This window comes from Acinonyx jubatus, chromosome C1 (genome assembly GCF_027475565.1).
Source record: "Acinonyx jubatus isolate Ajub_Pintada_27869175 chromosome C1, VMU_Ajub_asm_v1.0, whole genome shotgun sequence".
NCBI classification, from domain to species: domain Eukaryota; kingdom Metazoa; phylum Chordata; class Mammalia; order Carnivora; family Felidae; genus Acinonyx; species Acinonyx jubatus.
Window position 1 is genome coordinate 79,876,995 of NC_069381.1, and position 27,190 is coordinate 79,904,184.

Sequence of the window (27,190 nt, forward strand, 5' to 3'; positions counted from 1 at the left end):
TTGATCTAATTTCTAAACAATTGTTATGGTTACTGTTCAATTTTAATATACATGTAAACACCAAGTAGCACATGTGCATTGCCTATTTCATAAATATTGCATTGTACAGGAAAATCCATGTAGATAATTCCTACAAATAAAGTGTTCTCCCCTGCCCCTGGCAAAGTAAATGCAGTATTATTAGGGTTTGCTTCAGTACATGTCCTCTATCCCCAGCTTAGTATCCGTGTTTGCATGTAAATAGTAGATTTGATGTAAACAACAATTCTGTCATTCCTTATGACCACTTGAAGATTTTATCTGTGTTTGCAATTTAAAACAATGAAACAGAGTGTGAATAGTGAAGTGGCATATTTTTGCTTGGTAAGTGAAAATTTCAGTTCATACATGAGATATTCTACTGCATTTGAATAATATCTTTAAAATAGAAATTTGTTTTTAGAAAATTCTTATTTTTCCCCCCTGTCTTTCATCTTTATTGTGTGGTGACCCAAAGTGTTGAGGGAAGAGTCCTGTGCTTTGGTCTTAGTCACTGACTGACTGAAAGCCCAGGTCAGTCCCCCGGCAGACATGCAGAAGGGGAGGGTTGATGGCCATGCTTCTCACCTGCAGATTGGCCATCACTGCATTCGGGGTGATTTCCAACACCTGTCTCATTCTTAGAAAATTATTATTTGTTATTAAACCGAAATGTATTCATTTCTGAGGCAAACATTATGTAGGCATACTATTTCTCTTTTTTTTCCAAAAAAGAGAATAAATGCGATGAAAATTATCAACCCCTTGCTTTTATTCCTTTTTTGTACTGTGATATTTATTTTTTTTCTTTGTTCATTGTTAAATTTTATTACTGGCATGCATGTGTGTAGAAGGATCAATGATAGAAAATGTCCACAGTTTCTGATTCTCCTCTGGCCATTATTATTGCTAATTTCATGATTATTCCTAAAACGAATTCTACTGTAAGGAGGAGAGAGAAAAAATGGTCTGCTCTGAGTGTTAAATATGCTACTTATGTCACTACACTTGAATGAGATTAAGGTTCCCTTTTGGGAAGTTAGATTTTTCAGCTCAGCTAATCATCTGTCTTGTGACAGTCCTAATAACTTTTAACCAGACATCTTTTGTTGTACCTAGTCTAACAATATAATCTAACCACTTTCCCCATGCTAGAAACGTGTCTAACAAGAAAAAAATCTGGGAATTGGCTTTCTCAGGAGTCTTTTTCCTGTGGTGAATTGAAATAAAACTTGGGCCCGAGTTTACAATTAGTCAGTTTAAAAAGTTGCTTTAGTGTATGTTTAATAAGACCTATCATTAAAAAAAAAAAAGACAAATCGAAGCAGGGAAGGATAAAAGCATTGGTAGCAGGGATGGGGTATGGTGGGTTTCAGTTTAGAGCAGAGTGGTTAGAGAAGTAACACTGAAGCAAAGATGTGAAGGAAGTGAGGAAGTTCACCAGTCAAGTATCTGCAGGAAGAACACTCCAAACAGAAGGAATTATAGGCGCAAATGCCCTGAGGTAGAGAATTGCTGGTGAGCTTGAGAGAAAAGTGAGAGGTCAGTATGGCTGGTGTGAAGGGAGTGAGGGGCTTGTAGGAGATATGGTTGGGGGCCTTGGGAGCCCAGTAAAGACTGCAGAGGTCCTGTCTCTTCTTGGATGTCATTCCTTGTTTAAGATCCTGTTTAAAGCCTCATGTTTTTCCTTTCCTCCTGGAATGGTTTCTTCTTTAAAAAAATTTTTTTAATGTTTATTTATCTTTGAGAGATAGAGCATGAGTGAGGGAGGGGCAGCAAGATAGGGAGAAACAGAATCCAAAGCAAGCTCCAGGCTCTGAGCTGTCAGCACAGAGCCTGACGTGGGGCTCGAACTCACTAACTGTGAGGTCATGACCTGAGTCAGTCGGATGCTTTACTGACTGAGCCACCCAGGTGCCCGTCTTCTTTTAAATTCATGTAGAGTTTTAATTGCACCTTTTAATATTCTGCTTTGTCCTAAATCTTTGGTTTCTAGTCTTGTCCACCTTTCTAGGTTTTGAGCAGTTTAAGGGCATAACTGTAATTTATCTCCCTTTGTAATTCCATTCATTCACTTATCCATTAGACATTTACTGAGCACTTACTATGTGCCAGGAATTGTGCTAGGCCCCTGTTAAAGACATAACATAACCTTGAAGGTTATGTTACCACAAAATATGCCACTCCAAAATATGTTACTTTGGCATATCGATTATGTATGTTAAGCTGTAGGTACTTGAAAAGTGGCAAATGCAGGAAGGGACTTTCTATGAACATCCCTTATCTGCCCCAAGACAGATCCTCCAAAAAAGAACTCAGTTGTCATACATACCCTCTTAAGAGTTTTATCAACCAGGGAAGATTGTCTTTTATCACAGTAGAGGAGACTGGAAATGAACACCACAGCCAGACAAACTTTGTCACAAACTATCACACCTCCTATCTACTTTTCTGAGGGCCCATTCATCTTTCCTAAAAACCATTCACTCTCCTCTAAGTTGCCTATATATACCCTCTCCCTGTTTCTTATTTTTTAAAATGTTTATTTATTTTTGAGAGAGAGAGTGGGGGAGAGAGTGAGGGAGGGGGAGGGGCAGAGAAAGAGAGAGAGAGAGAGAGAGAGAGAGAGAGAGAGAGAGAGAGACAGGATCCGAAGCGGGCTCTGTGCTGACAACAGAGCGCCTGATGCAGGGTTTGAACACATGAATCATGAGATCATGACCTGAACTGAAGTCAGATGTTTAACCAACTGAGCCACCCAGGTGCCCCTCCCCTTTTCTTATTAAGATTTTTTTTTTAAGCTTGAACTCTAAGCCTCCCCTTTGAGTTACTCATTTTTCCCTATGTGTATCTGTCATGTAAATATGGGATATACATTTTAATCAATGTCTATTTGTTTTCTGTTATTAATCTTCTCTTAAGTTTATTTATTTATTTTGAAAGAGAGAGAAAGAAATAGTTGGGAGAGGAGCAGAGAGAGAGGGAGAGAGGAGAGAGAATCCCAAGAAGGCTCTACCCTGTCAGCATGGGACCTGTTGTGAGACTTAATCCCACAGACTTTGAGATCATGACCTGAGCCAAAATCAAGAATTGGACACTCAACTGACTGAGCCACCCTGGTGCCCCATTAACCTGTTTTTTTATTGGAAGAGTTTCAGACAAAAAACTCAGAGAGGTAGAGGGAGAATTATTTTTCCTTCCCTATAACTTCTACCCTCAAGGAACACATGGTTTACAGGAAGACATAGGAGTAGGGCAGTATTTACAGTGCAATAAAAAAGGTCTCACTGGATCATAGACAGGGGCATCTAATGGGGGAACTAGAGAAGGGACAGTTGTGATCAGAGAAGACTCTCAGGAGGAGGTGATGATTTATCTACACCTATAGCCCTCTGGAGGAACTTTCTGGTATTGAGGAGATTGTGTTTTGAAGTAACTCTCCTGTAGAGTAGAAGGGGTGGGGGAGGGAAGGTGCAGCCTATTTGCTTTTGAATAAGGCTACTTAAAACTGTCTGATGCCCAGGCTGCTGCAGCCCTGGATCCCATCACTGGAAGGGACATAGTCACCAGCTACAGCCTTTTCTTGGTTCAGTTCCTTCTCTCTTGGTTGGAATGTCCTTTCTGATCCACCAATGTTCTTCAGCAGTCTCACTCTGGTAACTCAGGGCAAGTTATTTCAGGAGACATGACATCCCTCTGTTTTTGGAATGTCTTTGATTCACAGTGAGATTTTTCCTCTAAGAGTAAGAAAGAATTTTGAGGCACATCCCATAAATATTCACAACCTTCCTGTGAAGCTAATGGCCAACACAAAATCACTTGAATGCATTGTTTTACTTTTATAGATGGGAAAATGCAGACACGGGTTGGATGAATGCCTTTGTTAGTGTCCCATGGTAAGCTGATGACTGAAGTGGAAGCAGGTCTGCAGATTAATAACTTGGGGGCCATTGTCCATCAGCTGCTAGCTGGCCTGGAGCCAGAGACCTTGACGTATAATAACTGCAAGTTTCTAGACTTTTGTGTTTAAAATGCAGAAAAATAATGATGCATTAACTTTGCATTACATGGATTTTTTTTTTAATTCACTCATTTATTTTGAGAGAGAAAAAGAGCACATGCACACAAGTGGGGGAAGGGCAGAGAAGGGGGAGCGGAGAGAGAGAGAATCCCAAGCAGGCTCTGAACTGTCAATGCAGAGCCTGATGTTGGGCTGGAACCCACAGACCTTGAGATCATCACTGATGAGGGAGTGTGAGGCATACTGAGGGAAAGTACAGGCTAACAGCACCCCCCACCCCCATCCCAGGTGGGACATGTATGGTATTCCTTGGACACTCCTGGCTACCCCAAAACAGGAGAGGACAAAAAACAAGTAAGAGTCTCACCCATTTTACAGGAAAAAGGCAATTCCATCAATGGCCTAAAGTCCAAAAATTCTCTACTGTTTTAATGTTAACACTTTGCTAGAGGGAAAAACAACCTCACTGTGACAATAGCTAGGCCTCCAGTAAGTCTCTAGCTTGTGAAAGTGTCTTTGGAAACTCCCTCTTGACTTTATTTCTCCTAACTCCATAAAATGGTCACCCCCTACACTTGCCGTGCAGCTCTTCCTGCCCAAGGGTGCTGTCCCTGTGCTTTAATAAAATCACCTTTTTGCACCAAAGATGTCTTCAAGAATTCTTTTTCGGCTGTCGGCTCCAGACCCCATGAACCCCAGCATCCCCCCAAAACTTTATCAATGACCTAAGCTGAAGTCGGATGCTGAACGAATTGAGCCACCCAGGTGCCCCACGTATTACATGATTTTGTTGTTGCTTTTATATGTATGTGCATGGGTGAGAGCATTTTTGTTCTCTTTTTTTGGGAGTGAAAAAAGAGGTCTGTGTGCATGTAATCTGCTTGACTTTGGAGACTCTACACTGAGGGCATTCATTTGAATGACTGCATGGTTATTCACCATGTTAAGTGCTTTGAGGTATTTATTTTGTTTTAATATTCAAGCACCCATGACACCTTCCAGCCAACAATAGGAGGTCAGTTACCCTGTCGTATATTTTAAAGTACTTAGAAAGTATTAACTTATTCTTCACTCAGCTTTTAGGAAGCTGACGGTATTGCTTGTTTTCTTCTGTTCAGGGGAGCACGCCTATGTAAATGAAACAGCCTGCCCTAGGTGCTCAGTGAAGAGCCTGGCTAGTGCTTTGTAAGACGGAGGATGGAGTCCCCTCTGATAAAAACATGGCACGGTAGAGTTCTCCAGCTTGTTGTAACTGAAAGGCTGTAACTTGAGGGAACCAGGGGAAGACAAGAGTAGACAATCATGCCGACAGTCCTCGCCTGCTGGAGCTTGGATGGTCTCGGGCTGAATTGAAACTCCTCTATCCCCTGCAGGAACAAGATCTTGTCTGGGTCAACCTTTAAACAAAATGCAACTTTTGTGGGGAGAGAAGGTTTTATCTAGAAGGCCTCAAAGTGTTGTTGAGCAGGGTAAGTTGCTCGGAGAGGAAAAGCTCTCCCAGCCAAGGGGCACCATTATTTAAATTCCATCTGGGAGCTACACTCTTTAAATTTGAATTCAGCTTCTCTTGAGCTCCCTGACTTGCGTACTCAAGAAATATCTGTAGATTTATTCATTTCTTTGGGTTAAGTGATTGCCCTCTCGATTTGGCCTCTTTAAAATGCAGGCTCCCTGGAGAGAGAGCACATTAAGCTGTTAATATTTACACCTTAGCAGCAGTAGATTTATAACATTCTTTTTCTTCTCTGATGAGGGACCATTCAAGCAGCAAAGGAGGATTGAATTGATGCTTTGCAGTGAGAGGTATTGCAAATGGGGAAAACATTTAGTCCCTCCCCCATTTGGGGGCCCAGGAGTAGTGGTGTGGGTGGGATGGGTGCATTGCCCAGGTGCGCTGATGCTGAAGTTGGGTGCTGGGACCCTGAGTGCTGGAACCTGAGACCGGAAGGCAAGAGAAAGAACTAGAACTAAATAAGAGATGCTGTTTAGTCTGGGTCCTCTAAGGAGCAGATGTCAGGCTGGGTTGGACAAATTAGAGATTGATGAGAAGAAATATTTATGGGGGGACATGAGGGGACACATTCTATTGTAGGATGCAGTGTCATGAGTGGATAGAATGCCAGAGCATTATAATTGGTCCAACTTTTAGCTCTGCTGCTTACTGGCTGCATGGTCTTGAGAAAGATACTATAGATCTCTGAACCTCAGTTTCCCCATCAGTAAAGTGGGGATAATAATACTTATCTCAGAGGAGACTGTGAGGATAAAATGAGATGATGTCTGTACTATGTACATTCCATAAGGGGGCAGTGCTTGTGATTCTGTTTTAGGGTTGACTTAGATTTTCTGTTTGCTCAATGGTGTGTGTTTTAAAATGTGCTTAAGACCAATTTGACAATAAATTTCATATATTGAAAAAAAATAAAATGTGCTTAAGAATGCTTTTGAGATAACAAAAGCATGCTTGTAGACCCCTCAATTGTCATATTTTGGCAGATGACTCCAACTTGTATGCATCTGTGTGGTCAGGCTGGCTGAGAACTCTAACATGTGACCAGGTTCATTTAATTTAATTTAATTTAATTTTTTTTTAATTTATTTTATTTTATTTTTTTTGTAGAGAGAGACAGAGAGGGAAAGAGAATAAGGGCATGCAAGCTAGGGGTAGGGGGAGAATCTTAAGCAGGCTCCAAACTCAGTGCAGAGCCCAACAAGGGGCTCGACTCCCCAACTCTGGATTCATGATCTGAGCTGAAATCATCAGTCGGTCCTGATGAGGTTTTCTGGGGGGTGATAATGGGGTTCGTGGGGTCCAGAGCTGACAGCCAAGAAATAATTCTTTTTTTTTTTTTAGCCTTCCTCACTTTATTTTTTTAAATATAATTTATTGTCAAATTGGCTTACATACAACACCCAGTGCTCATCACAACAAGTGCCCTCCTCAATGCCCATCACCCACTAAGAAAGAATTCTTGAATACATCTTTGGTGCAAAAAGGTGATTTTATTGAAGCATGGGGACAGGACCCGTGGGCAGGAAGAGCTGCCCCAGGACCATGAGGAGAGACTGAATACAAACCATGGAGTTGGGGGAGGTAAAGTCCAAGGGAAGTTTCCAGTGAGATTTTCATATGCTAAAGACTTACAGGACACTAGAGGCCTGGCTATTGTCAAGCTAAGGTTGCTTTTCCCTCCAGCGAAAGCATTAGCATTAAGACAGTAGGGAGTTCCTGGAGAGACATTTTACTCTGCCCGCCTCAAGTTTGTCAATGGGCTGCAGGGTATAAGGAAACTTAGTTCTATCTGCCATTTCCTTCTGCCTTGTTTCCCCACATCTCTATGGAGGGGTGATGGAGACTTAGGTCCTGCAGGACTCTGATCTCTATCAGTTTGCCATTTGTTTTCCCCCTTTCCTTTGTTCTTGGGCAGCCAGGAGTGCCTGAGGACTATCACGCGTATCCTACCTGGGAGGGGGCTGGGGTTTGCGGCCTGTCAGCTTGCCTTATGCTCCCTCAACAGGACACTTAACTGATTGAGCCACCCAGGCATCCCCTAAATTCATTTTCTGTATCAGGACGTCTTAAGGCTGATTTGGCTTGGGATCACATGGAAATTTAGCAAAGGTTATTCTGTTTGTTGACTACTTTTTTTTTGACACATATTCATGATGTTTTTTAACACATCAGAATGACCAAGTTGTCCCTGATGAGAGGAGTGGCATGGGGTAGCAATAAAGAACAGTAATCAAAAGATAATGACAAGTCATGTATGTAAAAGGACTTCACAGTTTTTAAGGTACTTTTGCAAAAACTGGGCTTCAAGGTATGATAGGTAATAGCATTCCATGCCACAGATATGGAAAACTGAAGTACATAAGTCTCACTATGCATAAGAATGTGTTGTGCGTGTCTTCAGGAGCACATGAGGAAATCAGGCCCCTGTTATGTACATGGTCCTGGAAGGGAGTCAGTGTACTTTACAACACTTCAAGAGAATTATGGGCTTGAGTCTTGGTGGGTGTGGGGGTGGAAGACAATATTCTTTAAGGATAGTCACTGGACCTGACCCTGGGGGTTGGTGTATTCCCAAAATTTGCTTAGGAGGAAGCTAAAAAAAGGTAACAGAATGGAATACTACCTAATGCAGTTTTAAGCAAATATGAAATGCTTTTAAAGAGCTATTTCTTGGCAAATAAGGATAATGGCTATGCCAATCATTTGCCCATTTACTTTCAACTTTATTCCCTACCTTTATAAACCCTGACCTATATTGGAGGAAACTATAATTTCCTGACTCCTGTGCCTTTTAGCTTGTAAAGAGGTTTTGATGTAGGCGGGCCAGGTCCAAGGACCCAGAGGGGGTCCTGCAGGACCAGCCAAGAGGGTCCTTGACTTCACACAGGATGGAAATCAAACGTGAGCCAGCAGGAGGTGAAAGCAGTTTATTAAAGAGAGAGAGAGAAAGCACATATAGATGAACCATCCAGGAGACTTGGAAAGGAAAGGAGCGTGGGTCTCGTATTTGTTCTGGGTCTGGGGGTTTTTATTGAGGACTGTGGTCTGGTGCTTACGTCCTTTTGGACGAGTCCATCATAAGTCACTTACTCCCTGAAACCAGGGATCTTGGCATTAAGATGTTTAGCACCAGTGGTATAGAATATGCCTATGGTACCTTCACCAGGTCATTCTCACCTGGTCCTTACTCAGATGTTATCTATTCTAGAGACACCATTAAGTCTTTGTCCCTTTGTCCGAAGGAAGACATACACAGGGCACCTGGGTGGCTCATGTGGTTAAGCATCCAATCCTTTTATTAAAAATTCATTCATTCATTCATTCATTCGTTCATTCATTCATTCATTCATTTTTTACTTTACATCCAAGTTAGTTAGCATATAGTGCAACAATGATTTCAGGAGTAGATTCCAGTGATTCATCCCCTATGTATAACACCCAGTGCTCATCCCAACAAGTATCTTCATTAATGTTCCTTACCCGTTTAGCCCATCCCTCCTCCCACAACCCCTTCAGCAACCCTCTGTTTGTTTCTATATTTAGGAGTCTTATGTTTTTCCCCCCTCCCTGTTTTATATTCTTTTTGCTTCCCTTCCCTTATGTTCATTTGTTTTGTATCTTAAGTTCCTCATAGGAGTGAAGTCATATGATATTTGTCTTTCTCTGACTAATTTCATTTAAGCATCCAATTCTTAATCTCAGCTCACATTATCAGTCTCAGTGTCCCAGGTTCAAGTTCTGGGTCAACGCCTAGCATGGAGCCTACTGAAAGAAACAAAAACAAGAAGGACATACAGTGTTTGCATTCTGAGGCGTATATAGAGTGGAGTGGGGGCGGGGGTGCAGGTCCTAGTAAGAAGAGAAGCCGGATAAGAAGCAAAGGGAAAAAAACCCCAAACCCAACCTTTATTCTCACGAGGTACCTTCGGTTTCCCTGTCTCATAGATATTACGATTATTTGTCTGATTGTTCCGGGGTGAACTGGGCAGATGCCTGGCCCTGGAGTCTAGACCCAGCCAGACCCGAAGGAGCCAGGGAAGGTTCTTGGTCTTGTTAGGAGAATGAATACAAGGACAGACACGCATCACACTGGACAAATGACACCAGCGGGAAAGTTTATTAAAGCGAATAGCCCACAGGGCAGGTGAGCTCCAGAGAGCCCCGCGCCTTGGGGGTTGGGTTTCTTTCCTTTACTGACAGTTGCTAACTACTGGGCAGAAGATTCATTACTTGGGAGGGAAGCAGGGTTTCGCGCTTTTTCTTCCTAATTTGGTCAGGGGTTTCAGGTCATGGTATCCACCATCTTGGTCCGGTCTGGTTTGATCCAGGCTTCTTATAGACTGCTGCCAGGACAGACCTCTGACCTTCCTGAATGCTGGCCATGATTTCCTGGTTGCCCACCTCCAGGTATGCTGTTAGAACCTAACTAACTGCCTAGTCTAATAGATTTACAGATGAGCAATGAGAAACGCGAAGCACTGAGGTATGATGCAGTGAGCCCAAGGTCAAACAAGTATCCAGCCAGGAGCTGTGCTAGGGTTTAAACCCAGGCGCTCCGGTGGAGCGAGTATCACACCACCTCTGTACGACAGCCTCAAGGAGCTCCCTATCTGCCTCTAGAGGTGACATGGGCAAACTTGGAACTGGACATTTCCTTCATAGGTTTTAACTTTATTTTTCATTTATGATAAAAAAAAAAAAGCAATCTGGAACTCCAGGCAGAGATTGCAGAAATAATAGAAAATAGAAGTAGAAAAAAAAATCACACATAATAATACCTTCATCTAGCAATCATTATTAATATCTGGGCAATTTTTTTTCTTCCAATCCTTTTTCCTATGGAACTAAATGCCATTCAAACTGTTTTTGTGTAATTTGGGGGAAAAGTCGACTATGATCAGGGATTATGTCTTGCAAATGCGAGCATGTGAAAAGAGAAACTAATATATAATAAAAATGTTGTGCTCTATTGACTACATTGCCCTGAAAGTTTGCTAGCATGAGGCACTATAGACATTTGGCCAGGTAGACCTAAGGTTAAAGAGGAAGTGTAAAATCAGCAAAACACGGGCTCTGTGCATACCCTGGAAATGTGCCTACTAAATCTTATTCAGTGTGTGTCAGACTCCTTACATTTCGGTTTTCCCAGAAGATGACTTTGGGATGAAATATTGGAGCTCTTTCAACTGGAACAAAACATTCTCTATTTGTTATACCAATAATGCTTTAACTTCTTGCATTTTACTAGTGTTCTCCACCTGAATTCTCCCTGTCCACCTAAAAAAGCAAAACCCAGCAATAATTCAAACCCCAGAGGTACATTATGAAAAACACGTGCAGCAGAATGACTGCATGCTAAGGTAGGCTCCAGGGATGAAATCCTGAGTTTTATTTCCTGAACTATCTCTGCTACTCTGTTATGTGGTGGGTGGTTCACTCCGCTTTTTACCATGCTTTGATGTTTCCAATCGAAGAGAGGCAAGTGGATGACATATTGGGCAGGGTCTTTTGTAAAGGCATTGTGGGAATGTGGGTGATTTGGGGAGGAACACTGTGTGATGCTTATTGGGTCCTATTTCAGGTTGGACTTAAGTCCTGAGTCCTAAAAATGAACTGTGACTCAGAGGCAGTCATTTGGGATGCTTTTGTGAATGTAAAGGTTTGACTTGAGCTTCTCCCTAAATTACAAATGTTTGTACCCATTCACCAGTCTTGGAGGCTTCTTTGGAGCTGTCATTGTGCATAGGTAGATTTTCTTTCCGTCCTGCAGTTTTTAGCTTCTTCCAAGATTGCCGTGTGTGCTCTGCCCCCTCCCTAAGGACTGTCCCAGCAATCACTTTGGCATAAGGTATAAGAGAAAACAAGGAGACAAGGGTGGCCAGAGGCACCTGCCTGGATGGGGTATGGAGGCATTCTCACCAGTGACATAGGGAAATGATAGAGCAGGTGGATGTTCTGTTAGGAGGGAGAGAAGGAAAAGAGGAACATGTAGGAGAGCAGGGCCCAAAGGCGTCATAGGAAAGTGCAGGTGAGAGTCTGAGGCAGCTCTTTGACCTGGAGATAAGTAAAAGAGACTGATAAAGACTGCAATATGCTTTGTTCCAAAAGGCTGCTTAATTGAAATGATGAGGTCAGGGCCGGAAAAAGGAAGGAATCAGCTGCGGTATCTTTGTGGCAAATAAAGATCCTGTGAGGAAATGCAGTTAAGCCTGGGATCAAGGAATTGGAACGAGGAAAGGTCTTGATTCCAGCTTTTACTGTGTTAGCTCATTGCAATCTCTGGCACTAATAAAGATCTCTGGTGGGGACAGCTATACAAATAAAATGACTTTATCATTTTCTGGGGCAGTGGAGGAGAAAACAAAAACCTGGTACTTCGTAAGACCATCATGTAGTCAAACAAGAGTATTGCTCAGGATGGTGCATCTGAACATATGAGACATTTTCTTAAAATCCCCATTTTTCTTATTTTTCTTGTTTTTTTCATAAGTTAGTGTTCAGTTTTGTTGATTATTTGTATCTTTTTTTTTATCTGTTTGTAGTTTTTTCATAAATAACTGTTCCTTGGTGACCGTGTCACACACTGATGTATTATGTCCAGCACAATGGACACCTATTGTTTGAGAGATCAGGAATGCCCTTTCCTTGATTCCCTTCACGAGGGAACAGTACACCTCTTATAGTAGACACCGGATGATTTCACCAAAACCCATTGCATCTTCCTCCTCGGCATCCTGTGGAGAAGAGTCATCTGACCAGAACTATGCCGTGAGCAAGAAATAAACTTTCATCATGTGAAACCACAGAGACATAGGGGCTTACCGATCACCAGTAATTAGTATTACCCCGGCTCAAACATCTTCTTTTTGTGGAAGTGCTTTTCTTCTCCATGCATGTAGGCAAAGCCACGTTCTCAAAGTCCACAGCTCAGCCCCATCCCCAGATACACTTTATTGATTCAAAGGTGGCATCTGCTCCAAACTGAGCCAACTAGTATCCTATCTCAGGATTTAAGAACTCATACCAAGAAAGAGAGTCAGGCCTTCTCCAGTGGTGAAAGATGTAAGATGTGAAAAAAAACCATCAGAAGTAACTGTGAGGGAAAATGAACACAGAGAAAGCCAGAGAGAAGGAGAGAGGGTGTGGGAGAGATGGACAGAGAGGGAGGTGGAGAGAAAAAGAGAGAGACTTCTTTTTGAATCTGTGAGCCCCCTTGATCTTTGTCCACCTTACACCTCTGTCCTTTCCATAACTTAGATGTGGTATTCTCTGATATTTTTCCAATACATTCTCATTTCTTGCCTAAGCGAGTTTAGGTTGGTTTCTGCAATTTGTGACCAAAACTATAGTGGCCAATACATGTCATAGATGGTTGCTTCTTGAACTGTAATAAAGTGTTAAAGTTTATTATAATAGATGCCCAAAGAATCAATCTCCAATGAGTATTTAAGTACCTAATGTGACACTAAAGGAAATACAGAAGCAAGAAAATAAAAACAGGTTTTGATGTTTAAAAGCGTGTAATCTAGCTTGGGAATTAGATACTGTATAAACCAATGCCAGACTCCATGGCACAGAGAAGTAGGAAAAGACTACAGAGAAATGGTTAGGTATCTGGCATGGAGAATACTGATGAAAATCACTCTCACTAGAAGGGACCGAGGTCCTGCTAGAGTTGATGGAAAATGCTAGAGAAGAAAGGTTTGATTGGAGTATTTCTTTCTTTTCTCCTGAGACATTGACCAGTTGATAATGTTTTAACATGGGGGGAAAAGGACTCATCAAATCTACTTTTAAAAAGGTGGGAAATACATAAAAATATTTTTAGTTCATTTAACCAATAAGCAACAATTTACACGCATCATGTCTAGGAGTACTCATCAGCTAGCAAAAAAAAAAAAAAAAAAAAAAAAAATTTACACCATTCTCTTGTTTTTTAAGTTTCAGGAATACTGAGCCCCTGAGAGTTCCCTTTGCCTAGACACAATTAGTTTGCCTACTTCCTCCATTTGGAGGTGACTTCCACCCCACTTAGGGGCTGAAGAAATAGATCTAAGCAGCCACCTTCACAGTAGAACACACCAGCCACAGTCGATTGGACTGGGGGTGATTACCTGACCCAAGCTGGACCAATCAGATTACTTTTCTGTATATAGTTTGAACAGTGAGATGTTGAAGCTTTGAGGCCTTTGGAATTAAGGCTAATGTTCCCAGGCACCCCTTCCCATACAGATACCAAAATTAGGAGAATAGGCATAAAATAGGAGGCAGAGGGAGCTGATTGCCAGAGAGGAGAATGGGTCAGATGTTCGGGTTAAAGTGGAGAGAAGAGGTTGTGTGGCACTAGTTCTTGGCATTACTGCCTGAAATTGGTTTCCTTACTCTTCCTTTAAGTCCTAATAATAACCTTCCTTTTTATTTGACCTTGAAGCAGAGTTGGTGTCTGCTTTTTATAGGCTAATAATCCCTGATCATGATATCACCAAACACATGTTTCATTCTCGGGCATGTATTTCTCCCGCCTGCAGTGCTCTGCATGTTACGGTGCTTTGAAAACCCAGCTCAGCAGCCAGTCCCCTTCTTGGGGAGGGTTTTAAGCTGTTACTGAGAAGTAGATAGGTGATAGGAGGGAGAACAGAGACTTTCAGGAGCCCATTGACAGAGAAGACGTTGGGGCAAAGGAATAGAGTAGTGAGGACCAGGATCAAAGCAGAGATTTTGCTGTGTTGGAGAATAGAGGGAGGAACAACCTTCGAGTATTTCTGCGAGGCACATATTTGTGATTTTGGCGCCATTTTGTCTGAAGGCAAAGGGCTCACAACATGCTGGATGCCAGGGAGGGGTCACACTGTAATTTATCCCAGCAAAGAGAAAAGCTATAGCTATTCTTAGGTATCCATAATAACCCATTTCTGTAGCACGGGGAGGTTCAGTTCAGGACAGGGGGCCACTCAGATATACCTCAACTGTTTCTGCTAGAATTCAAATAATCACATTTGAAGACACTATACTGCTTCCCATCAGGGGTGAGAAGTGTATGTGCAAAATAGTGTAAGCTCTGAAGGGCTGGGAGGAGCAGTTCCCTGGCATTGCTGAGGAAGGCCATAATGAGGAGTGTCTTCCTGCTGAGAAGCACAGGATGCGTTTATTGATTGGAGGTGAATGCAGTGAATGTAAAGTTGGGGAGTTTTGCAGTTTAATCTGACATCTGTCATTCCTGGAAGAATGAACAGTTCAAAGTAAAACCTTATCCATATTGATGTGTACGAAGAACTCCAGGTTAGGAAAAATGGGGCCCACGAGATCAGCACTTGGAAAGCTAAGACAGAGCAAACGTCTTCCCAGTAGCTGTTCACAACACGTGGACCAAGCGAATTGCCTTGTTGGAAGAATTAAGACAATGCTGTACCGAAAGCAGCTAATACAATGCCTAGCTCAAAATGGAGATTCAGAAAACGTTCTCTTCTCCTTTCAAAGAGTAGGGGGAGCTTTAGAAGCAGACTCCCTGACTTCTAGAGAGGAAAAATGGATTGGGAAAACACAGATCTGTTGTTCTGGTGTGCAGAGAAGTTGAATTTTTCCATTCTGGGGAGGAATTTTGCCCGGGGGTGGGGGGGTGGGGGTGGGGAGGAAGCAAAGACAGAGAGGGTGCATTTTTTTCTTCTTTAGCTGTCCTCTTTGCAGGAGGTAGAGAGGCTACCCAGACCCAGGCTCCCCTGATCTCCCTGTGCCTCCATGGTTTTCGGCAGTGTTGCTATTTGGCCAGGCAGCCCAAATCACATGCCCAGGCATCCCAGCTCTGTAAGGTGCAGCTGGTCTCGGGCCCTGTCTCAGGTAAGTAATGGGCACTTTGGGCTGCAATTTCTATTCCTGAATAGGCCTCCTATCTCAGAGTCATGCTTCAACAAACACTCAATTAAAAGGAAAAAACCTCTGGGTGATGGAAGGCACCCTATTACTGAGAAGCAGGGGATGTTTACTGAAGAGAGCGACTTCTCCCTAGTTACTAGTAGCCTAGCGAAGATTTATGAGCCAGTCTGTCCCACAGCAATCAAACTTGAAATGTGAAGTTTAAACCGGTGCGTTTTTTTTAATCAACAAAACAAACTAGGTCATGAGAGTTGCTTAGAATTGGGAATTAGGCAAAGCAATGGAGTGTTAAGGCCATGGCTAAGAAGGAGCTAGGCCTGGGGTGGTTCTGGTAGCAAAATACACTAATTTTAGCATCAGACACCTACAAATGAGAAGTCGATATTATTTTTTCTTAAATGCTCGCTCACAACTCATGACCGTCTGAAAAAAATACATTTTCTCTCTGGAATACAGGAGTCATCAGAATTTATTCACGAGGGCTGACTCAGAGTTTTGACGTCCAAGGGCAATCCTGTCTGATTGATACCGCTCAAATGGCAATATTGTTTGAAGACATGTAGTTAGAGAGATGGCAATTTAAAGGCTGTGAGAAGTTACAGGCAAAACGAGTGTAACATTCCACACTGATTTCTGACACGCGATACTACACGGTACTGAGTTATCAGTAACTTGTACGTTTGGCCTTCCAGAGATGGAGTATCTGAAAGGAAAGGGAGGAGGAAATGTGGTTTTCAGGTGTGTTAAATACACCACAGTTAACTAGTTTTTCCCCTGGAGCACTCTTTGTGGTAAATGAGAGCTCTCGTATCTAATGTTAATAAACCATGGTCATTTCTCCCACGTGGGTTACTTTGAAAAACAGTTGTTTTCCCTCAGACAGGATTTTGTGAATAGGGACTTTAGAGCCATCCTCTCTCCTTAGCCCCAAAGAGGGTTCTCCAAACAGAAAGTGGCATGCGTGTCACCATGCATGTTTCTGAGCAAGACCTTGCTGTTCACCACTCTGTCCCAAAAAGTCCAGCATTGCCTGTGGCATGCCCTCTGAAAAAGCCTTAGGGGTTAAGAAATTCCAAACAGGGAGGGAGAGGGGAGGGGAAACTGAATTAAAACTCGTTTGGTCGCTTTAAAATTCTCAACAACATTTATTTTCTCATTGGTCAAAACCAAAGTGACCGGCCTGTGGCTGTGCTAAAGATAAGGGGCCCAGACATCACGTCCCTTAAGCACACGCGGGAGATTTCTGCAGGGTAACGCCCGGGAGACTGAGGGAAGGGGTTGCGGAGGAGTTGAAAGCGGCACAACTTTCAGTGAGCTAGAGGTGAAGAGATGCCAGATGAAACTGCCAGTTGAAAACAGTCTTTGCAGGAGGCCTGGATTGGGGGCCGCGGCTGGGAAGTGACTGCAGAAATGGAGAAGCCATCAGCCTCGTCCTTGTCTCTCCCCCCGACCTTGGATCACCCAGCAGCACCACACTGGGTGCTGGGTTCCAGAAATAAAATGGGGAACAACACACCCCAGTTCCTCTCCTTAGGGGGCTTATAGTCCAAGGGAGAAGAGAGAGAAGCTCAAGGAAATAGCACCCCAAATGATTCCAAAGTGGAATTAAGTGCTATGGAGGAAACAATCAAAATTCTGAGTTAGGGGATCCCATGAGGGTACAGAGCTTTCATAGAGTGGGTAGGCTGTGCTTTTGGAGAGACTGACCTACAAACAGTTGTGCTGTGAGGAGGAGGGAGAATTGCAAAGTTTGCAGGGGGAGAGGTTGGTGAAGTGTTGAAAGAATGGTGTGGCTGGAGAACAGTATGCCTCTGGAACAATAAAACAAAATGGAACCAAAAGGAAAGGAAAAATCAGCCGTGGCCACGAGTTCCATTTTGGTCATGCGCCTTCTATTATCATAGTACCCTTCATGCTCCCCAGGCTTCCATTAGAAAGCCCTTTTAAGGAACCTGGATTCCTTAAATTACAAGTGACAGAAACCCAACCCAAACTAACAGGGGCAGTGAAGGGAAGTTACTAAATTGTTAGCCAGTCAGGGTGCAGCTGACTGCATGGATAGCTGGAACCGGGGGTAAGGGTCATTGAGGCTTTTTCTTCTCTCACTTGACTCTCCTTCATTTCTCTCTAGCAGACAGGCTTATTCCACAGATGTCTGGGAAATAGTGTTTCCAGTTGCAGCCTGGTGCACATCTTCCCAAATTTGCCACCAGAGTGGGAGGGGGCCATCTCCCCTTAGTTCCAGTCTGACTCACCCTTGCCAAAAGTTCTGCTTTCCTTGGCTTAGGTCACATTCCTCCAAGGAGACAGGGTGCCCTGAGAGGCAGAGTGGGAGAAAGAGCATCTCCCCTACCGATGTGAGGGGTGTGTGTGTGTGTGTGTGTGTGTGTGTGTGTGTGTGTGTGTGATGCTCACATGTGTGTATGAGTAGTGTGAGAAAGTATAATCTGGATGTGTAAGTGTATTTTTTTGAGAATATGTGGGTGTGTGTATGAGTATGTGGGAGAGTTTGCTCTCCAGGAGCAATTCATATGCTTGGATGTATGTGAGGGTATGTGAATGAGTCTACGTGTGAATGGGAATGTGTGTATGTGCGATTGTGTAGGTGTATGGGAGTACATGTATATATGTATTTGTGAGTATATATGTATGTGTGAGTGTTCTGGGATGAATTTTGCCCCCCCCACCCCCTCGAACCCCCTCAAATTCATATGTTGAAGTCCTAACTCCCAGTACCTGAGAATGTGACCATATTTGGAGACAGGGTCTTTACAGATATCATCAAATTAAAATGAGGTCATTAGGGTGGGCCCTAATCCAATATGACCAGTATCCTTATAAAATGAAACCTTTTGACACAGTGACACTCAAAGAAGGAAGATAACGTGAAGAGATCCAAGGGGAAGATGGCCATCTCCAGTCCAGGAGCAGATTCTTCCTCATAGACCTCAGAAAGAACCAACTCTTCCCATGTCTTGATTTCCAACTTCTAGCTTCCAGAACTTTGAAACAATATGCTTCTGTTGGTTAAGCCACCCAGCCTGTGGTACTTTGTTATGGCAGCCCTAGCACACGGATATAATGAGTATGTGTATGACTATGGGCACCTGAGTGTCAGTGTGTGTGTGTCTGAGCGCCTGTGTAGAGACTGAGAGTTGTCCCCAGTCACAAATTACAAGGTGTGCATAATGCCTCCTACTATTCTTTGCTTATGTAATGCTACCCATGTTTGACAGCCCATCACAAATCCCCCTCCTCCTTGACATCTCTTACAGGTTCTCTCAGTTCTCCAGGAGCAGTTCATGCTGCCCACCTACTAATCATGTGATTCGCAATAACCTTGAGGGAAAGAACCTCCTTCATTAATCGTTGCATCCCCAATATCTGTCATATGACCCTGCACACAGTAGGTACTCAAATAATACTGATTTTGTGACTTACCCTTTTATTTGAAACTTTTACTGTGAAATAAAATGAATACAGAAAAATGTACAAAAGAAGGCTTTACAGCCCAGTGTGTGATCACAAAGTGAGCACTGTGTCCCTACGGCACAGGGCAAAAACTATGGTACCGGCAGCATTTTGAAGGCCCCTGCCCCACTTCCGTTGCCCTCAAGGGTAACCATTGCTCTGATTTTTATGATCATCGCTCCATTGGTTTTCTTTCGAGTTTAACCATCTGAGCTTGCATCCCTAAATACCAGAGTTTAGTTTGCTTGGCCTGTAGTGAAAAGGGGTTGAACCTGACTAGGAATCAAGAAGACGCAAATTAAAAACATGATATCATAACACTACCCCCACAGCAGAATGATGAAAATTAACATGACTGGTAGTGGAGACAGGTTGGTTTAAGACAGGAAATTGAAACATAGCCAAGGAAATTAAACAGAAGTGTATAAACACTTTTGAAAAGTTTGGCTTTGGGGTGCCTGCGTGGCTCAGCTGGTTAAGCATCTGACTTCGGCTCAGGTCATGGCCTCACTGCTTGTGAATTGGAGCCCTGTGTAGAGCTCTGTGCTGACAGCTCAGAGCCCGGAGCCTGCTTCAGATTCTGTGTCTCTCTCTCCCTCTGCCCCTCCCCCACTCACACCCTGTCTCTCTCTCCTTCAAAAGTAAATAAACATTAAAATTTTTTTTTAATAAAAAAAAGAGAAACATTTGACTTTATCTTGAGTTGAACTTCTGCAAGCCCTTAGGACCCAACAGAACTGCATTCCCAACAGAATTGCATGTGCATGTGCACAGATGACCTGCACATGAATATTTGTGGCAGCATAATTGGTAATAATGATGCGATGGGAAAAACGCATTTTGCTTTTTGTTTGCCACATCTTGATTATGAGTGAAGCTAAGCACCTCGTGGTTATTGGTCATCAGTGGCATGGATTCTTTGACTGTTCTGAAGTACACCTGCAGAGATTCCTGCTAGACATCTAAGTGGTGATGTCACGTAGACAGTTGGATATATGTGGAGTTTATGGGAGAAGCCAGAGGAGGCAGATGTGAATTTGGGGCCGTAGCACATAGGTAGAACTGAAAGCAATGGAAGAGATCAAATCATTTGAGGGATATGAGTGTTGATAGAGAAGAGATCTGAGGATTGAGCCTCAGGTAGGAATGAGGAACCCAGTAAATAAAAGTGGGAAGTAACAGACATCAAGGTAAGAAATAAACTAGAAACACAACATGTTCCAAGTTTAAGGGAAAAAAGTGTTCCAAAAAAGAGGGAGTGATAAATTATCAAATGATACTGGAAAGCCAAATTAGGTGAAGTCTAAGAAAAGATTTTCAAGTTTGACAACACACAGCTCATTAGAGACTTTAAAAGGAGTGGCTTTAGTGACACGGAGGGGGTATTAAACCGAATGGAAGGGGTTCAAGAAAGAATAGGAAGTGAGACATTGGGTATAGAGAGCATACACACTCTTTTAAATAGTTTTGCTGTGAATGGGAGCCAAGAAATGGAGAGTGGCATTAACAGAGCCTGGAGGAAGATGCGGGGCCAAGGGAGGGCTTGGTTTTATCAAAACGAAAATATTACAATATGTTTGCTGATGTGTGTGACCTGGTAGGCAGCCAAACATGCTTACTCAGGAGAGACTGGAGATAATTGCCGTGCCAAAGTTCTTGAGCCAGCGAGAGGGGATGGATTCACTACATAAGGGGAGGGGGAGGCCTCCGAATGGACATATGGTTCCATCACTGTTATTATAGGAAGGACAGGTGAAATGTGGGCACAGCAGGAGATAGGATGTAAAATTGCCTGCAGGATGAGAATGTTCTCTTCTGAGTGTTTTGTTTTTCTTAGTAAAATAAGAAATGAAGTTATCACCTGAGAGAAGAATGTATAGGATGGGTTGGAGTTCTAAGTGAAGAAAGGAGTGGGAAATATACTTGTCTCCGAGGGTAGGAGAATGAATTGACTAGGACAGTACACTGCCATTCCTGGTGACTCTTGAGGGCAGAGTCAACATTTGTGGTCATGGACTTAAAGTGGAATTATTTAGAAGGGTTGTAGATTTGTCTCTGACACTTTGTGTTAGTTTGGGTGTAGGCATGGGGTAGGCAGAAAGCCGAATTTAGCCAGGATTGCAGTATTGACAGCTGAGTACCTGGGAGGAGAGATGAGCAGGAGAACCAGGAATGGATATGAGGCAGTGATTTTAGACATGGACCATGGAATTTAAGCTGTTGCATGGGGGAGGTGAGAGCCTGATGGACAGAAGAGTGGTGAAGCCAATGATTTGGATATCCTAAGGGAGCCAAAGCATTTTTAGAGTTGAAGTAAAAAGAGAAATGAGTTAAAAAGATCATGGGTTATGATAATTAGAGAAAGGGATACTTGAAACTGAAAATTTGAAGTGAAATTATTGGTGATGAAAAGAGAGAGGGTGTGATCATGAAAGCAAGTGGCTGAGATGGGATACAGGATGATTCCAATGGCAGGTGAAAAAAATCAAGGATTCTTGTGGCTGTTGAACCCACCAAAAAATATTACAGGAATACAAGTGGAAAGAAAGAGAGTGAGCAAGGGGAAAATTCTTTCGGTTGGCAGAGAGGAAAGTAGATCATTGCATTGAAAAGTGTAGGTGGTAAAGATGAGGTTTGCAGGGCAGAATCAGGAGTATTCATCTGGATTTGGCAATGAGAAATGAGATCTACCCCTTCGATTGAGACAGATGGGATCAGAGAACAGATAACCACCACTTGAGGGAGCTGCAGAGAAAGCAGTACCTGTAGGATCTAGTTGAGCTATCCGCTGGAGTGAGAAAGTAACGTATGTATTCAGAGAAGTTGAATATATGGGTGTTTTTAGTCCTGACAGACCATGAGTTCTAGAAGACCCAAGGGAAGGGTCTGGAGGATGGTGAGGGGAAAGGAGAGTGGGTTATGTGGAGGGATAGAGACTACTATTTGGTGCCCAGAAGGTGACAGAGATAAAAAAAAACCAAAACATTGAAATTCATTCCCAAATCTTCTAAGGAAAGGGTGGATAATTTTAAGCAGAGTGTTCTTTTTTTAAAAATTTTCTTTAAATGTTTATTTATTTTGGGGAGACAGAGAGACAGAGTGCAAGCAGGGGAGGGGCAGAGAGAGAGGGAGACACAGAATCCAAAGCAGACTTCAGGCTCCGAGCTGTCAGCACAGAGCCCTTCACAGGGCTCAAACTACAAAGAGCAGGATCGTGACCTGGGCTGAAGTCAGATGCTTAACCAACTGAGCCACCCAGGTGCCCCTAAGCAGAGTGTTCGTGAACTGGCCTGCCAGTGAGCAGTGATCTGGAGAAGTGGTGCATGAATGTGCCACCAGTACTCACTTCAATCCTGCTGTAAGTGGGTCCAGGCCAGGGGAGGGGAATTCTAACTCTTCAGTCTTGCTAGTAAGATGTCAAGGCTAGTGGAGGGGCCAGTCTTCCCAGTACGAAGTAATCTTATTGACACAATTAGGGAGAAATAAGATCATTTAGGTGAAGAAAGCTCTGGGTTAGCATATTTACTGACTTTCGTTTGCTGATCTCAGAAGAAAATACTAGGACATGGTCTTCTGTTGAAAAAAAATTGTTTAACTCATAAGCAGATAAAAATGCTTTGATACTCAAAGAATATTCTTGTCTTAGATGTTTTTAGCAGCTTATATTTAACCAGCTATAATTCTTTTTAAGCACCATTTTGTTCAATCTTTTGAAACTGAAGATTAGTCTTTCAATGAGAAATCTGCATTTCATTGTAAAGATGGAACACAATGCCTTTGGCTCACTTAGTCTGTGGAGAAGCAAGCTTATTTTGGTAATATATCTTTAGCATATTGTAAAACAGTGATTGTAGGAAATTTATTTCAGGCAAGACAGACTGAGACATGCACATGTATAGCTCAAAGGGCCGTGAGAGCTATAACCTTCACTTTCCATACTTCAAGTAATAAAATCTCAGAAGTGACGTCAGTTATCTTTCATTCAAGTTGGGTGTCTTTGATGAACGAACCAGTTGGGGGGGGGAGGGGAAGCAATTTCAGAATGAGAGATTATTGTAGTGAGAATCAGCAGCAGATCTCTGTTGTATGGAGATGATTCTTTACTTCCTACTTCCTTTGAGGAAATACAAAATCTTGAGAATTTTTCCCATTAGCTCAGACCAGTGGTCATTTCTGCCTCAGATTCTAAATATTGTACCTTAGTAGAAATTGTATGGGATCTTTCATGTCCTTTCCATGGCCTTAGCCTCATTCCTAATCAATTTTCTGGCAAAGAAGCATCCATAATTTTATCTGCCATCAGCCATGTAGCCGTGACCATTTGACCACCATTATGGATTTTGAATCTATTTTCTTTGTGGATTCTTGCTACCAGTGTCCTAACTCAGGCCCTCAGTGTCTTTCAGTTGTCTAATTACTGTAACTGGGAACAAGGTGGGTATGATGACTTCAGTCTGGATCAGTTGTAAGTGAAGGCTTTTGTGAGGTGGGGATTTGAATTAGTATTCAGGAATAGTTAGAATTTTGAAGGATACTCTAGGTGGGGCAGATGTTTTGAGTGAAGGAATCATGATGAGGAAAATAGGGCCCATTTGGAAGGTGCTGAGCTGAGCAGCTGACCAGAATTTCCTGTTAATGGAGATGAAGTAGAAAGCTGGGTTAGGGCATGATTTAGTTGAACCCTGGTTGCTCAGTGGAAGAGACGGGCTGGATTTAGAGGAGTTGAGTAGCACTCCCCTCCTTTGTTTTTGGTAAGAAGGAGCTAATTTTTAGTTTTTGGATGTTTTAGATCACTGTGAGGAAGGAAGTGGAGCAAGGTTTATAGAGGATGGTAGTTACAGCAAAACCCTCTCCTGGAAGAGAGTCCTGCAAATAGTAATGGTGGGGAGAGGGCACAACAGTTAACAAAAGCTGCCACAGAGACCTACCAGCTAATGTGGCTCTTACTGCCAGTGGGAAGACACTTAGAAGTCAATAGAACACTGCCTCTGTTCGCCATCAGCAGGTCTTTGGAATATTTTTTGAGTTATAATGAACTTTTTTGTTGTAATTGTAATTGCTGTAGAAGGATCTGGCCTGAGGACTCAATTTTGCTGCAATAAAATGTCATAATTTTTAAAACCCTAAGTCTGATAGAAGGCTAAGCGGAAATGCAGACTCTAACAGAAGTTGTAATTTTGCCCAGAAATAGGACAGCAAAGCAATCTCTACAAAAAAGCCTTTTTTGCTAATGAAGGAGATTGTTCCCTGGGGTGAAGATGGCCAGTGGCACATTCAAAATGCTAAAATAGGGCATCTGGGTGGCTCAGTTGGTTTAGTGTCTGACTCTTGACTTCGGCTCAGGTCATGATCCCAAGATCATGGGATCAAGCCCCACATTAGGCTCTGTGTTGAGCTTAGAGCCTGCTTAAGATTCTCTCTCCCTTTTTCTTGCTCTGCCTCTCTCCCCTGCTCACACGCTCTTGCTCTCTCTTTCTCTCTCTCTCAAAAAAATGCTAAAATATAAAAATGCACCATCCACTTTGCCATTTCCTGTATTGTGCCTAGTACCAAGCCTGACAGAACATAAGTGCTCGAGGAATGACTTTTGAATGAATGAATGTGAAATGTTATGGGCTCGGGAAGTGGTACTTGCAATATTCACTTGGCTTAAAATTATTTTTCAGTAGTCATGTACAAAGACTATGCAGTAAAAACAAAGCAAAAAAAAATACCCACCATGTCCTCCAAATTTTTAAGGTTCGCCAGACCAAGATGAGAAATGATTTGACTGAAGAATCCATAAAGCAAATAGATTCTGGACACTTGATTCTGGCAGACTTATCATAAATTTGTTGAAGCCATCATAACAAGAGACAAAGGCAAGATATTAACTGATAACTGAACATTTTGAGTGCATTGGAGAGTGTGGATTCTGGTTACCAGATAGCTCGATTTGATTTCAAAAATGCAAAAATTACAGCAGAGTGATTTGTACCTCACTGTTGGCCTTTTCTGGAACCTGTATTACCTTTCCGAGTTTCAAAGCCTTTTCGCTGCTGACAATGTTAGTAGGATATGTAAGGTCCCGCCCTAGATCAATTGTTTGGCGGTGGATCAGGCCTGAATGAGGGTAGAATTATATATATTAGCAGCTACAGGAATTTGGGGTTTAAGGGTCTCACCCTAAAGTCACAATCCACACATGAAGAAATGGGGTTTGGGATAAGGAATGAGATGCAGATGGCTCTTGGGCCGTAAATACTGCGTTTCTTGCAGGGTCTGCAGTATTTATGACAACATCCAGCAAAGCCAAAGGGCTGAACATAAAGGTCTAGTTTGACAGGGGAGTGAACAGAGATTCCTCTTTAGCAGGCTCAACTTGAACCCGCTAAAGTCTTATTGAAAGAGAAAAGGCAATAGGGCTAAGGTGGGAGAATTTTCTCCCTTCATGCTTGGGAGAAAAAAACTACTCGTGCCCTCCAGCACACTGGAGAATGGAATTGTTTTTTTTTTTTTTTAAACTGAATTTGTAGTTGTTATAAAAAGAAGTTGAAAATATATTGTCATAGAAGGTACACTGGGATTCTTCTTCTGGGAGAGAATGCACCTACTTAGGTGAGGGGTGTACCTGGGATTACAGGTTGAAGGTGCAAAATGAGAAGAAACCTTTATCTGGTGGTTTCTTTATGTCTCCTCCAGTGAATTCTGGCTTTCGATCAGAAAGAGAGGATGGATTTTCTTGCCTTACAGCTTCCGGGGAGACATGCTGTGGGAGTCTCTCTGCTTCGAAATAATTCGTGGATGTTTTGTGAAACCTTTTGACCTGGCTGGGAGCCTGGGGCTTTTGAGCATTCAAGAATAATAGGCAGCATTGAAAAGGAGTGGATAGAATGTTTTATTAACTGTAGCTATTTTTATTAACTGGAGTCAGGGGAATATCAGAAAGGATCAAAATTTAGGAATTCTTTGAAAAGCCTTTATTTTACATTGGTTTTATTTTACATTGCTTCGATGCTTTACTCCATGGTATAACAGACGCTGCATTTTCTGCCCTAACAAATGAGAGGGCCAGGATGAAGCTTTGAAATTTTTATTTGTTGTTGAAAGTGGGGGGGGGGGGGCGGTGTGGAGTGGAAGCAAGATAGAGGGAGAGAGAGGCAAAGAGGTAACAGTGACTTTTTTGAGAGCTGTTTCTTTCCTCCAAAAGGTCTACTGTTCACAATGTTTTAGCACCATTTATTCCTCTCTCTCCTAGTCATATTCTCCTAGTAAGTTTTATCTGTGCTTCAATTCAATAAATATATCTTGAGTGTCAGCTCTGCATAAGGTGTGTGCTAAATGTGTAAGGATTTAGACACAAGTAATATAGGGGCACCTGGGGTGACTCAGTCGGTTAAGCGTCTGACTTTGGCCCAGGTCATGATCTCATGGTTCGTGGGTTTGAGCCCCATATCGGGCTCTGTGCTGACAGTTCAGAGCCTGGAGCCTGTTTCAGATTCTGTGTCTCCCTCTCTCTCTGCCTTTCCCTTGCTCATGCTTTCTCTCTCTCTCTCTCTCTCTCTCTCTCTCTCTCTCTCTCTCTCTCATATAAATAAACATTAAAAATTTTAGACATAAGTAATATAGAGTCTGGGCTCATGGTCTCTTGGTTGGGTGTGGCTACCTGACAATTATAGGTTTATTACCCTCCTTACCCTCTGTCTCCTGATCCCAAGACTTCCAGGCTTGATCTTTGTTCTCACTACAGGAAACTGTTAGGAATTTTTGGTTATAAGCAATAGAAACAAATGCTGGCTAATTTATGCAAAAGAGATATTTATCAAAAGCTTTGGAAGTTGCTCATGAGATCAAAGAACTGGGTTTGGAATACACAGGAAATATGCATCTCCAGAAGTTCTACCCAACTGTCTTGTCAGGTGGAGGGCTGCCCTAGCAATAAAAGAGTTCTATTTTACTGTTATTCTCATGATTCAAATTCTAGGAAGGGAGCACTTGATTGGTCAGTTAGGGTCATATGACTGCCCCTTTGGCTGGGGATGATGGGGTCTCTTGGTTATTAGACATACAGGGAGAGAAGTAGCTTGTCAAAAATTGGGATCTATTACTAAATTAAAATGGAATAGATGCTGAGCAGTCAGAAAACTAACAAAAATACTTTACATTAGAATAAGGTGGAGCAGAGATTCTCTCCACTGACTCCCATCTGTGTTAGGTTCTGATCTGGGTCACAGAATGTATAGGACCTTGGAAAAGGATGAGGGTGAGTTGAGGAGTGGGGGGAAAGCTGAACCTATCTCTTCTACTCCCTCACCCCT

At 42.6% G+C, this 27,190-nt stretch overlaps 1 long non-coding RNA gene across 1 annotated transcript in view; it reads left to right on the forward strand.

The window, feature by feature from the left end:
* Positions 1-275: 275 nt before the first annotated feature.
* LOC113599245 (uncharacterized) overlaps positions 276-27,190 on the forward strand; it is a 122,490-nt gene continuing 95,575 nt past the window's right edge. The window contains exons 1-2 of the long non-coding RNA XR_003419997.2: positions 276-9,959; positions 10,801-10,912. This is a non-coding gene — a long non-coding RNA (uncharacterized LOC113599245). The remainder of the gene's footprint in view (positions 9,960-10,800; positions 10,913-27,190) is intronic.